We start from the raw sequence: 14613 nt of genomic DNA, 5'->3' as shown, positions 1-14613 counted from the left end.
TTGTGTATAAATGATTTGGAGAAAAATGTGGGTGGTCTGATTAGTACGTTTGCTAGCCACACAAAAGTTGGGGGAGCTGCAAATAGTGAGGAGGATTGCCAAAGGATACAGCAGGATATAGATGGGCTGGTGACTTGGGCAGAGAAATGGCAGATGGAATGTAATCCAGACAAACGCAAAGAGAAACATTTTGCAAGATATAATGCAAGACGGTAGTATACAATAAATGGCAGAATCCTTAGAAACATTCACATCGAGACGGATTTAGACAAAATGTCCACAGTTCTTTAAAAGTGGCAGCACAAGTGGATAACGTGGTATTGTCAGGAAAAACACCAGTCTCAGAGTCAGAATTGGGGTTCAATGGCAGAGTTTATTGCACAAGGAAATACTGGAGCTACAGGGAGAGAAAGGTACCAACAGCACAGTGGTCAGCTGCGAGTCTTCTCTCGACCAACATGTCAAGAAACTTTTATACATCCTGTGATACAATAGATCAGTGATGAGATTATTGCCTTGGTAACATGGTTTGTTTATGGCAATCGTTGCAGAATCGTTGATATTTCAATACAGTCTTTGTCGGTTCCAGTGCAGCCTTTGTTAATTTCCGCGTGGTCATTGTCAGTTTCACTGTAAACATTGCCAGTTTCAATGTTTACATGGAAATCCATTGCTGTGGTAATGCACGCTAATTGCTCTTCCTGAGAAGGATGATTACTGCAGACCTGGCTATTAACATTTTGTATTGAGTCTGTATCAAGCTATTAGCATTTCTATAAGAGGTGTTGGCTGGACCCAGACACTTTGGCAGGCAGTGTTCTTTACTCATGGGTATTCTCTTGGTTGTGAGTGCATTCTGGTGGCCCGAGGCAGTGTCTGTATCTGCTCTGCTGTTTCTGTCCATATTGTGATCTGGCAGCCATCTTGTATGTCAAGTTGGCCAACTGATGGCTCCGCAGCCATCTTGTGTGTCCATGTGCCTGGTGTCACCCTAGGTAAAAACAATGACTGCAGATGCTGGAAACCAGATTCTGGAGTAGAATGGTGCTGGAAAAGCACAGCAGTTCAGGCAGCATCCGAGGAGCAGGAATGTCCAACGTTTCAGGCAAAAGCCCTTCATCAGGATTCCTGATGAAGGGCTTTTGCCCGAAACGTCGGATTTTCCTGCTCCTCGGATGCTGCCTGAACTGCTGTGCTTTTCCAGCACCACTCTACTCCCAGAACCTGGTGTCACCCAGCCCCATGCCATCTCCCTCTTCACTCCTCCCTTTGTGGTCAAGGGGGCAACTTCACAGGAGTTCAGTGGTTAGCACTGCTGCCTCACAGCTCCAGGTACCCAGGTTCGATCCCTGCCTTGGGTAACTGACTACGTGGAGTTTGCACATTCTCCCCGTGTCTGCGTGGGTTTAGTCCAGGTGCTCCAGTTTCCTCCCACAATCCAAAGATGTGCAGGTTAGGTGAATTGGTCATGCTAAATTGCCCATAGTCAGGGGTGAATATGGGGAATGGGTCTGGGTGGGCTACTCTTCAGAGGGTCGGTATGGACATGTTGGGCCAAAGGGCCTGTTTCCATACTGTAGGGAATCTAATCTAATCTAATCTAATGACTTGGATGCAAGTAAACAACGTACTGAACCAAATTTGTCCAAAGGTCACACTAAAATGAGTGGGAAAATAAGTTCCAATGAAGTAATAAAAACTTTACAAATGGATGTGAATAGGTAAGGTGAATAGGACAAAATTTGATATATGAAGTTTAACATGAAGGCTATCTATTTTGATCAGAGAAATAGAAAAGCAAAGCAAATTATCTAAATAGAGAGACACCTCAGTGCAGAGGAATCAAAGTATCCTTGTACATGAATCCCAGAAAACTAATATGCAGGTACCGTGCAGGTGATAAGGACAGCAGATGGAATTTTGGCATTTATTGCTAAAGGAATGCAGTAAAAAAAAGTGGAGAAATGCTGCTGCAACTGTACAGTTAATGAAGCAGCACCTGCTGTGCCCTTACATGAGAACGGATGTTGTTGCAATGGAGGCAGTTCAGAAAAGATTGATTCCAGAGATGAGGAAGTTTGTTCTATGAAGAGAGAATGGGCAATTTGTGCATATACACACACTAGAGATAAGAAGAATGAAAGGAGATCTAATTGATGCACATAAGCCTCTAAATTGACAAAGTAGATGTAGAAAAAATGCTTCCTCATGTAGGGCAATCGAGAACAAGAGAATACAGTTTTAGGATAAGGAGTAGCAGATTTAAAACAGATTAATAGAAATTACTTCTCTCAAATGGTCGTGAATCTGTGGAATTCATTACCCCAAAATGTAGCAGAAACTCTAATGTTATGTTCCACATTTCCCTACCAGAAGATACCATTTCTATCTTGTTTTTATACCACCAACTCCACTAATTACCCTAAACACTTCAATTACAGTAGCCTTTAAACATCAATGTTCAAGGATGTGCAAAGCTGGTCTATGCAACTGTTCTCAATTTAACCCTTTCAGCTCTGGTATCCTTGTGAATCCATAAAGCTAAACTTCAAGGTCAATGTACCCTGGAGTTGCAGTGCCCAGAACTGAACGCACTGATCCAGATGGGATTTAACTCGAGCTCTGGTCAGCTGAGACATATTGTTCTAATAGTCTTTGAAAATTATTTTTTTCTATTTGTTCACGTGTTTTTAATAGTTGCTGTGGTTGGACCCATTGAAATAACGCTTCATAAGTCAGCATCCCATCACCAATCATCCTTTATTTACAAATGCATAGTATTATGACACAGAGGTGAACACCTCTGTTAATTTTAAACCAAGCACCCAGAAAAGCTTATCTTGCATTGTAATCTATTAAAATATGAATGACAGAGAACTCCCAAATTCCACTATTTAAAGAAAATAACATTTTTTTACTCTAAAAGTGAACATTAAACAACTACTCACAACTCTAAGTCCCCCTTTCTCTTAACTGCTTATTATCTGCCTCCAACTCTATAATAGTAAGTTGTTCCAATAACACACTTACTAAAATTACATCAACTTAATTTTTTTTGAAAACCACACAGCCATTGTCATTTTCTGTATCTTCCCTCTTCCAGCTGAATTACCTGGGTCATCTTCTTTCTTTATACTGCGAGTATGTTTCATATGAAAAGGTACCTTTGATAGACAGTGTTTCCTAATTCCTTGAAGAACAAGATGTTAAATCTCCAGGTGTTTGACTCAATGGCAGTTGTTCTCTGACCAAGTTTCAAACGATCTGCATTTTATACCCCCCTCAAAATCAGATTGTCTCGTTGGTTCAATGTTGGCAAAACAATAAATGCAAACTCATTTGGATTTTAGTATAATTATTTATAGCATAATTTAAACTGATTGGTTAAATTCAAATTGTTGTCAAAATAGCAACCAAAATTCAGGTATCAATTTCACAGCCAAATGTTACATACTTTCAATTTTCCAGTACACTCTGGGACTGCCATCTAGTCATATTCATAGGTGCATGTAAGCTCACAGTTCAGAACAGCATTCACTCTCTTTTAAAGGTACAGTACACACCTTCAACCTCATAACAATAGCCTTTGAAAATAGCAGTGCTTCTCACTGAGTCAGGCACTCGTGGGCTCAATATCTCTCACATTCAATCTTTTAATGTCATCTAGGTCTCCCTGATTGTGCCTGTTAATCTCGGCAAATCAGCGAACTCATTCATATTCTTGCAATCATTACATCCATAAATTGTTCTCCTAATCCACTTTTGTCTTCAGCACAGTGAGAAGATAGCCATCCATCTTTCTTAGGTCCAACTATGATGTTCTCACAGTTGCCTTGTAAAAGTCTATTGATCATAGAACCGCCTACTCAACTCATCTATCAACTACTCTTTGGAGTTACAGTACCATCAGAAAATTTAGATGAACAGTTCTTTCTTCCTTCAAATCATTTACAAACAATGAAGAACCAACATTCCTGTAGAGATTCCAATCAAATACCAATCACATCTAACCAATTTCAATATATTTTTATTACACTTACTCATAACATCCAAATTCTAACACAAACCAATCAACTTTCATTTTTGTTCAGTCTTTGTTGTTGAGCCTTGTTCAATGATTTTTGGAAGTCAGTGTAAAAAATATCAATAGATATCCCTACCTTAAGACCTCATAAAACAAATCAACATGGTTAACTGGGGTGTAATCATTTATTGATAAATGTAACCATTTATTGATAGTCTCCTTGAGGGTCATGCACTTTGATGATTGATGCCATTGGGCTCTGTACTCCCAGTAAGAGCCAGTTTTGAGTGCCCAAAATATCCTCAACAGTAGGATAGCCAAAAAAAGGCCCTGTCTCTCACTAGCTGCAGTGATGGAAGAAGGTTGTAATAGTAACTTGATCCTTGTCATCACATTTGTTTGACATGTTACCAAAATCTGACGATCGACCCATTAACATCACAAAGGTGATGACAGTACTCCAAAATCCCCATGTTAAAAAAAAGTCACAAAAAGGCTTTCATTTTCCAAGTCCTGTGACAATGAAAAATTTCAGTGAGACAAGGCTGTGAATATAGTAGCTGAAAATGTGTTGCTGAAAAAGCGCAGCAGGTCAGGCAGCATCCAGGGAACAGGAGAATCGACGTTTCGGGCATAAGCTCTTCTTCATTCCTGAAGAAGGGCTTATGCCCGAAACGTCGATTTTCCTGTTCCCTGGATGCTGCCTGACCTGCTGCGCTTTTCCAGCAACACATTTTCAGCTCTGATCTCCAGCATCTGCAGACCTCACTTTCTCCTGTGAATATAGTAGACCATGTACAAGTATTGGTACAAGTGACAGATGAATTAATCATACAGTAAAGAGGTCCTTCAAATAATCGAATTAGATTAGATTCCCTACAGTGTGGAAACAGGCCATTTGGCCAACAAGTCCACACTGACCCTCCGAAGAGTAATCCACCAGACCTATTTCCATACATTTACTCCTGACTAATGCACCTAACACAATGGGCAATTTAACATGGTCAATTCACCTGACCTGCACATCATTGGATTGAAACTGGAACACCCGGAGGACACACACACAGACACACGGAGAATATGCAAACTCCACACAGACAGTCACCGGAGGCTGGAATTGAACCGGGTTCCCTGGCCTGTGAGGCAGCAGTGCTAACCATTGAACCACTGTGCCACCCTAGTTAGTACCACCAAAAATACACCACACCTACACTCGACCCACTTTCCCACGCAAGGCCCATAATTCCAAATGGTACAACACTTCAAATGTTCATCCAAATACTTTTTAAAGGTTGTGAGGTTTCCTGTCTGAGTCACCTTCGAGATAGTGCATTCCAGACCCTCCATCACATTCTGACTGAAAAAGATTTTCCTAAAATCCCCTCTAAACCTCCTACCTACCATTATAAAAGTGAGCTTCCACATTCTTTACCCTTTAACTAAGATAATAGCTGCTCTCTATTCACGCTGTCCATGCCCTGCATAAATCTTACACACCACCTTGAGGCATCCCTCAACCTTCTCTGCTCCAAAAAAAAACCTGAGCTTATCTTGTCTTTCTTGATAGCTGAGATGTTCTTTCCCAGGCAACATCCTGGTCAATCTTCTCTGCATCCCTTCCAGTGCAAACACATCCTTCTTAAAATGTAGTGATCACAGCAGCACAATGCTCCAACTATAACCCAACCAAACTTTTGTACAACTCCAATCCTTTGTCTGAACTTACTAATGAAACTTTCTTCCACCTTTGCAGCTGGTGAGACATTCAACCTTCTTTGGCTATTCGACCACAGAGGACATGCAGGACCTCACTTTCTCTGGCATCCCAATCATGCTGCCATGAGCACTCCTGCTCTTATAAGCTCTGTCTTGAATGATGAAAACAAGCAAATGCCTTAACAAATATCCATATTACAGAGGAGGTGGTGCTGGATGTCCTAAAATGCATAAAGGTGGATAAATCCCAAGGACCTGAGCAGGTGTACCCTAGAACTCTATGGGAAGCTAGGGAAGTGATTACTAGGTCCCTTGCGGAGATATTTATATCGTTGATAGTCACAGGTGAGGTGCCAGAAGACTGGAGACTGGCTAACATGGTGCCACTATTTAAGAAAGGTGGTAAGGAAAAGCCAGGGAACTATAGACCATTGAGCCTGACATTTGTGGTGGGCAAGTTATTGGAAGAAATCCTGAGGGACAGGATGTACATGTATTTGGAAAGGCAAGGACTGATTAGGAATAGTCAACATGGCTTTGTGCATGGGAAATCATGTCTCACAAACATGATTGAGGTTTTTGAAGAAGTAACAAAGAGGATTGATGAGAGCAGAGCAGTGGACGTGAACTATATGGCTTCAGTAAGGTATTCGACAATGTTTCTCATGATAGCCTGCTTAGCAAGGTTAGATCTCATGGAATACAGGGAGAACTAGCCATTTGGATACAGAACTGCTCGAAGGTAGAAGCAGAGGGTGGTGGTGGAGGGTTACCTTTCAAACTGGAGGCCTGTGACCAGTGGAGTGCCACAAGGATCGGTGCTGGATCCACTGCTTTTAAACATCAGTAGTATAGTTAGTAATTTTGCAATGACACTACAATTGGAGGTGTAGCAGACAGCGAAGACAGTTAACATCAGTGTACGATGAGATCTTGATCAGATGAGCTCATGGGCCGAGGAGTGGCAAATGGAGTTTAATTTAGATAAACGGAAGGTGCTGGATTTTGGATTGCAAATCATAGCAGGACTTATACACTAATGGTAAGGTCCGAGGGTGTGTTGCTGAATAAAGAGACTTTGGAGTGCAGGTTCATAGCTCCTTGAAAGTGGAGTCGCAGGTAGATAGGATAGTGAAGGTGGTGTTTGGTATGCTTTCCTTTATTGGTCAGAGCATTGAGCATAGATGTTAGGAGGTAATGTTTTGGCTACACAGGACATTGGTTAAGCCACTTTTGGAATATTGTGTGCAATACTGGTCTCTCTCCTATCAGAAAGATGTTGTGACACTTGAAAGGATTCAGAAAAGATTTACAAGGATGTTGCCAGGTTGGAAGGTTTGAGTTATACGGAGAAGCTGAATAGGCTGTCTTTCCTGGAGCATTGGAGACTATGGGGTGACGTTATAGAGGTTTATAAAATCATGAGGGGCATGGATAGGGTAAATAGACAAGCTCTTTTCCCTCTGGTGGGACAGTCCAGAACTAGAAGGCATAGATTTAGGGTGAGAGGGGAAAGACTTAAAAGGGACCTAAAGGGCAAGTATTTCACGCAAAAGGAGATGCGTGTATTGATTGAGTTCTCAGAGGAAGTGGTGGAGGCTGGTACAATTACAACATTTAAAAGGCATCTGAATGGGTATACGAATAGGAAGGGTTTAGAGGGATATGAGTCAAGATTAGAGTGGTGCTGGAAAAGCACAGCAGGTCAGGCAACATCCGAGGAGCAGGAAAATTGATGTTATGGGCAGGAGCCCTTCATCAGGACCCTCTATTTTCCTGCTCCTCCGATGCTGCCTGACCTGCTGTGCATTTCCAGCACCACTTTAATCTTGACTCTAATCTCCAGCATCTGCAGTCCTCACTTTCACCTTAAAGGGATGTAGACAAAGTGCTGGCAAATGGGACAAGATCAATTTAGGATATCTGGTCAACATGGATGAGTTGGATCGAAGGGTCTGTTTTCGTGCTGTACATCTTCAGGGCAGGACTTGTACTGTTAATGGTAAGACCTTGGGTAATATTATTGAACAGAGATACCTAGGGGTTCGGGTACACAAATCCTTGAAAGTTGCATCACAGGTAGACAGGGTGGTTCAGAAGCATTTAGCACACTTGCCTTTCATTGCTTAGACCACTGAGTGTAGAATTTCGGACATCATGTTAAGGTTGTACAGGATGCTGATCAGGCCACTTTTGGAGTATTGTGTACAGTTTTGGTCACCCTACTATAGGAAGGATGTTATTAAATTAGAGAGGGTTCAGAAAAGATTTATCAGAATATTACTGGAATGGAAGGTTTGGATTAAAAGAATAGGCTGGAAAGGATCGGACTTTTTTAATGAAAGCTTAGGAAGTTGAGGGTGACCTTATAGAATTTTAGATAAGATCAATAGCAAGGGTCTTCTCCCTCGAATGGAGGGAGTTCAAAACTAGATGGCATATTTTTAAGTTGAAAGGAGAAAGATTTAAAAAGGACTTGAGGGACAACATTTTTTAAAACAGACATTAGTTCATATGTGGAATGAACTGCCAAAGAAAGTGGTGGATGTGGGTGCAGTTAGAATATTTAAAAGATATTTGGATAAGCACATGAATAGGAAAGATTTGGAAGGATATAGGTGAAGCACAGGCAAGTGGGACTAGTTGGACCAAAGGGTCTGATTCCATGCTGCATGATTCGGACTGCAGAAATGGATAAGCTGAAAGAGGAATTGGAAAGTGGCACACGATAAGGCAGTGGTGATTAGCAAAGGTCTTTTCCCTAGGGAGGGTAAGTTCAAAACCTAGGGGCACATTTTTAAAAGGTGAGAGGAGAAAGATTTAAAAGGGACACAAGGGATGTCTTCCATGCAGAGGGTGATTTGTGTGGAATGTACTGACAAAGGAAGTGGTAGGCACAGGTACAGTCACAACATTTAAAAGACATTTGGATATGTACATGAATAGGAAAGGTTTAGAAGGATATGGGCCAAATGCAGGCAAGTGGGACTAGTTTAGTTTGGGAAACTTGGGTCAGCGTGGAAAGTTGGACCAAAGGATATCTTTCCATGCTGTATGACTTCGTGACTCTAATGATACTCAAAGGTTGAGCTTCCACAGTCTTCTGTGGTAGAGAACTCGAAAGATTTACAACCCTGAGTTTAAAAATTCTCCTCACTTCAGACCTATGCAGCATCCTCCTTATTACTAAATTGTGCTCCCTAGCTCTAGAATCCCCAACCAGGGATACACAAAAGTGACAGTCAATTCTTTACCAGTAAGCTTCCACAAACAACAATAATTATATAGTCTTTTTGTTGATGCTTCATTAAAATGGGATGGATTATAAATGATAACACGCCTTCCCTTAGGGAACCAAGGTTGTTTGATAGAGTTGTGATACTGAACAGCCCTGGTATAAATGAATAGCAAAACAAAGGATGCAATATTTAGCTGACCCTTTTCCTATCTTGAAGACATGCCATCAACCGATGTTTAGGTCACCATGGGTGGCATACTGGCTCAGTGGTTAGCACTGCTACCCCACAGCACCAGGGACCTGAGTTCAATTCCAGCCTCGGGCGACTGTCTGTGTGGAGTTTGCACATTCTCCCAGTGTCTGCGTGGGTTTCCTCCGGGTGCTCTGGTTTCCTCCCACGTACAAAGATGTGCAGGCCAGGTGAATTGGGCATGCTAAATTGCCCGTAGTGTTAGGTGCATTAGTCAGAGGGAAATAGGTCTGATTGGGTTACTCTGCGGAGGGTCAGTGTGGACTGGTTGGGCCGAAGGGCCTGTTTCCACACTGCAAGGAATCTAATCTAATCGTGTAACCACGCCACCATTAAGGCTCATCATCTATCCCTTTGGAACACTTTTTGGGAATTATAATTCAAACAAAAATTACCTCATAAATGATAGAACATAGAAAAATACAGTGCAGTACAGGCCCTTTGGCCCTCGATGTTGCGCCGATCCAAGCCCACCTAACCTACACTAGCCCACTATCCTCCATATGCCTATCTAATGCCTGTTTAAATGCCCATAAAGAGTGAGAGTCCACCACTGCTACTGGCAGGGCATTCCATGAACTCACGACTCGCTGAGTAAAGAATCTACCCCTAACATCTGTCCTATACCTACCACCCCTTAATTTAAAGCTATGCCCCCTCGTAATAGCTGACTCCATACGTGGAAAAAGGTTCTCATGGTCAACCCTATCTAAACCACTAATCATCTTGTACACCTCTAGCAAGTCACCCCTAAACCTTCTTTTCTCCAATGAAAACAACCCCAAGTGCCTCAGCTTTTCCTCATACGATCTTCCTACCATACCAGGCAACATCCTGGTAAACCTCCTCTGCACCCGTTCCAGTGCCTCCACATCCTTCCTATAGTATGGCGACCAAAACTGCACACAATACTCCAGATGCGGCCGCACCAGAGTCTTATACAACTGCAACATGACCTCAGGGCTCCGGAACTCAATTCCTCTACCAATAAAAGCCAGTACGCCATATGCCTTCTTCACCGCACTATTTACCTGGGATTGCTGTTGCTGTTGTTCATCATTCTGATAACAGGCTAACATCTCTGCACTCTATATCTCGCATTAACATTCACGATGAGCAACAAGTCTGTTATCAGCACAACAGCAAATGCATGGGACAAGCTTGTCACTTTTATGCAACTAAATCCATCTCCTTTAAATAGGCCCATAAACTTGATACCTGCACTTCTTCAGTCTACAATTCTATAAGATTATAAGAAAGCCTCTTTCTTAGAAGATCATTTGTAAAACATGCCTAATGAAGAACTATAATTAACAAAGACCATGTAATGCTGCACAATGTATCAAAACACAAATCAGAGGACATAGAGATTATGGTTACTTAGCAACACAAGTGCTGCACCCAATTCTGTTCACTGAGGTATACAGATGAAATGCAGATAAGATGAAGACAGGAGAGGGTTGGATATATCAGCCTTCAAAAGAAGGCATCCAGTGGTAATCTTATAGTATCTTTTCAATTTGCTTAAAATCTATGTTGCTTCAAGTAATATTGCAACAGTAGAACTGTGACGAATCCTCAGCAGTGCTCTTTGTAAGATAGATTTCCTGCCAATGTTTTTTTAAGGTTGGGATCTACAAGGCCTTCTTGGTCAAGTATGGTAAAGGAGAACCATGAGGTAATCTAATGGGAAGATGCTCTTATTCTAAGCAAGACATGGTCTATTGCATTATGGCAATCAGGCACAAGTTACATCGTCCGTCATATCAATGTTTAAAATACTATAAGGGAGATGTAGATGGTAACTTTAACATGCCTGGTCAATCCTTTCAGAGCTTAACCCCTATACAACAGGACAAACTAATGAAAGTAGCATTTAGGATTGATTTTAGGAACTCTTTTCATATAAACTGATACATTTTGTAATAGATTTCCAAGATTAGTGGAAGTGAAAATCCTGGAGTCTTTAATGAATCCTAAGATGAAGATGGAACGCTAGAGATGAAAAGATTTATCTGGACAACTGAAATAGGCTGGATTGTTTTACTCGTTTGCAATTTCTTGCAGTTTTGCAAAGCTAGTTAAGACATTTCGATTGATGGTTTAGGACTGAAAAATGTAATATCCAAATATTTCACATAGGTGGCATCAGGTAAAAGCAGACTCCATTGCAAAGTGAGCATTCTTTCAGTTTTCCAGCTATTTCTGAAGATTCATTCCTAACGTTTGCAATATGACTATACTATTAGCAAAATAATTGGTTGAGTAGGTTGGGCCTGTACACATTGCAGTTTAGAAGAATTTGAGATAATCTTATTCAAGCAGACTAGATTCTTAGAGAAATTGACAGATAAATTCAGTAACGTTGTTTCCCCTTATGGGAGAGTCTAGAACCAGAAGGCATAATCTCAGAGTATCACTAAAACAGAGATAAGGAGGAACTTCTCCACTCAGAGTAATGAATCTGTGAAAACGTAATGGACTTTTTACTGCAGGAAATTGTGAACAGCAGAGTCTGACCAATGTTCAAGGCCAAGATAGATTTTACATCAGTAAAGGAATCAAGGGTTATAGCAAAAAATAATGTTGAGGGTCAGATCAGACATAATTGTATTGAATGGCAGAGCAGACTTGAGCCGAATGGGTCTACTTCTGCGTAGTCCAATGGCTTTGTATTGAAGATAATGCTATTGGGCAGGGTAGAAAAGGCCCAGTGGTTAGCATTGCTGCCTCACAGCGCCTGTAGACCCGGGTTCAATTCCCGACTCAGGCGACTGACTGTGTGGAGTTTGCACATTCTCCCCGTGTCTGCGTGGGTTTCCTCCGGGTGCTCCGGTTTCCTCCCACAGTCCAAAGATGTGCGGGTCAGGTGAATTGGCCATGCTAAATTGCCCGTAGTGTTAGGTTAAAGGGGTAAAGGTAGGGGTATGGGTGGGTTGCGCTTCGGCGGGTCGGTGTGGACTTGTTGGGCCGAAGGGCCTGTTTCCACACTGTAAGTAATCTAATCTACATGCACAAGCTACCAACTATCAAAAGTATCAATCTTAGTTAAATGCTAGCACTCTGACCTCTGTGTGGACAAGTCAAGTCTTGTACGTTCAAGTCTTGAAAATTGAACACAGAACCTCGGCTGACACTTCAGTGCAACATAGAGCATGCTAAAATGGTTAGGGATGCTGTCCTTTGGGTGGGATATTAAAACTAGGCTTCAGGACTCTATCATCTCAGGTAAGTGATCCCATGGCACCATTTGAGAAACAGCAGAGAACTTTTTAAATCCTAAATAATAGTTCTCTCTAATCCAGATTATTTGATCATTACCACACTGCTGTTTGTGGGTTTTGCTTTTCTTCCTCCTTCCAAAACAAAACTATACTTTATTCATAAAATTTGTAAAAATACATCACAAAACATTTCAACTCAAATATTACAGAATCTGAAATAAAATTAAATTTGGCCCCAAATGTTATTTTACACATTATATCCTTAATAATGTTAAGATTTAACAAATTAACTTTCCACATCAGATATACAGACTGAGGACAAAAACATTTAAAATAGGAAATTAAAGAAATTGCAATAGACTTTTCTTTCCCCCTCTATAAATCATGTTCCATTCTGGGACACTTCAATGCATTTTCAATCCTTTATTCAAAATATATATTTATTTTAAGAAACACAGCTTTTTTATCATCCCTTGTGTGTGTTATAACTGAAAGGTTTTAGACAGTAACCTCTCAACATTGCACCTCTGTAGTGACTGCCAGGAGTTTTAGTAGTCGTTTAGCACTTTGGAACATACCAGTCTGCAACACGGTCTTCTTTCTTTGGATGACGAGCAAGTTTTGTGCAATTATCTTTCACCAAGTAGATAGCCCTCCAAGTGGATATGATATTTGTCTCACAGTGCCTCCTTAAGAACAGCATATACAGCACACAATTCTGCACCATGAAGTTGCTCAGAATGAACCTTACAATTGCATCTTTCTCCAGACATCCTTTAAAAAGGGTCAAAAAGTGTGGTGCTGGAAAAGCACAGCTGGTCAGGCAGCATCTGAGGAGCAGGAGAGTTGACGTTTTAAGCATAAGCTCTTCATCAGAAATGTAGGAAAGGGGGCTGAGAGATAAATGGGAGGGGTGGGGCTGGGGAGGCAGCTAGGAATGCGATAGGTAGACAAAGGTGGGCAGTGATGTTGATGGGTCAGAGCCGAGGATGGAGCAGATAGGCGGGAAAGAAAGGCACATTCCTCAAGGGAGGTGAACGACAACACTTTCTTCACCACAGTCATCTAGAGGGAGATGTGTGGTGGGGCTTATGGAAGAATATCTCACCTGACAGTTAAGGGGACAAAGGATATTTGGCCCAGTTCGCAAAAACGTTCGCTCTTGCTTTCATTTACCAATGCTCCTGAGACTACTTCAAACTGGTCGTCAATGCCAACTAGTCTGGACAGCAACAGCGGATTTGAGCTCAGCTATTATGATCTCAGCTGATGACAATACTGTCAAGTTAAATCCTAGAGTGAGACCTGGATTTATAAACTATAAAGTTTTAATTTTGCAGTGGGGTTACCAGGGTGCTTACTCACACAAGGCTGTTGCCAACGTTCTCTAACAGAAGAACAAAAGTTTATTACAAAACAGAAACAAATAAAACCTTATACAGATAAGACAGTTAAGCTATATATTACTATTATCAGCAAATATATACAATACATTTCCAGCAATAACCTTTGCAGATATTTCCAGTGAAGAATCACTCCTATCGTAACTATAGTTTCTTACATAACTGACTTTCTCCAGCTTTAATGATTTAGGAGACTTCTTTCCAGTTCTGACAACTTTGATTCCTTTTTGTCTTCAACAGCCAGACTTTACAAACTCTCACAATGTGGAGGTTTTAAAAACTAACAACCTGCCCTGCTAGGATGAAATTGTTCCTTTGACCTTAAGCTACTAGTGGACCCTGACCACTTGTTTTCTCTTATGTTGTAAAACTCAGCAAAGTAAAATCCAATTAACACCACACGCTTGTCACCAGGAATATGTTTTGTTGGAAAATATATATTTAGTTCACTGTTCCAAATAAGTTTATGACCTCTCAAAAAAGCTACCTTCATAGAATTGAAATCAAAAACCGATTTGTCTCTTCTTTAAAATTTAAAATGCCAAATGATGTTACCTTATACACCTTTATCACAATGGTGACTTAAGCCACATATAAGGCAGCTTTGATCTGATCACTCCAATACCAGAGATAGCTCTAACCCACAACTTTTCCCCCACATCTTTCTTGATGAACTACAGCAAAAAGACAGGATGGAGAGAACGGCAACCCTACCTGACTCCTGATTTAAATCAGGAAGCTTTCTGATTCCCACCCAT

General features: G+C 41.1%; 1 long non-coding RNA gene across 1 annotated transcript in view; it reads right to left on the bottom strand.

Annotated features, from left to right (window-relative positions):
- Positions 1 to 14613, bottom strand: part of LOC122565189 (uncharacterized) — a 43910-nt gene that overhangs the window by 18357 nt on the left and 10940 nt on the right. The window lies entirely within an intron of this gene.

The sequence above is a fragment of the Chiloscyllium plagiosum genome, unplaced genomic scaffold (genome assembly GCF_037043375.1).
Source record: "Chiloscyllium plagiosum isolate Xiang-an unplaced genomic scaffold, Cpla_swu_hap1 HiC_scaffold_28, whole genome shotgun sequence".
NCBI lineage: Eukaryota > Metazoa > Chordata > Chondrichthyes > Orectolobiformes > Hemiscylliidae > Chiloscyllium > Chiloscyllium plagiosum.
The sequence above is the reverse complement of the archived record's forward strand: the minus strand, read 5'-3'. Positions and strand labels throughout refer to the sequence as shown.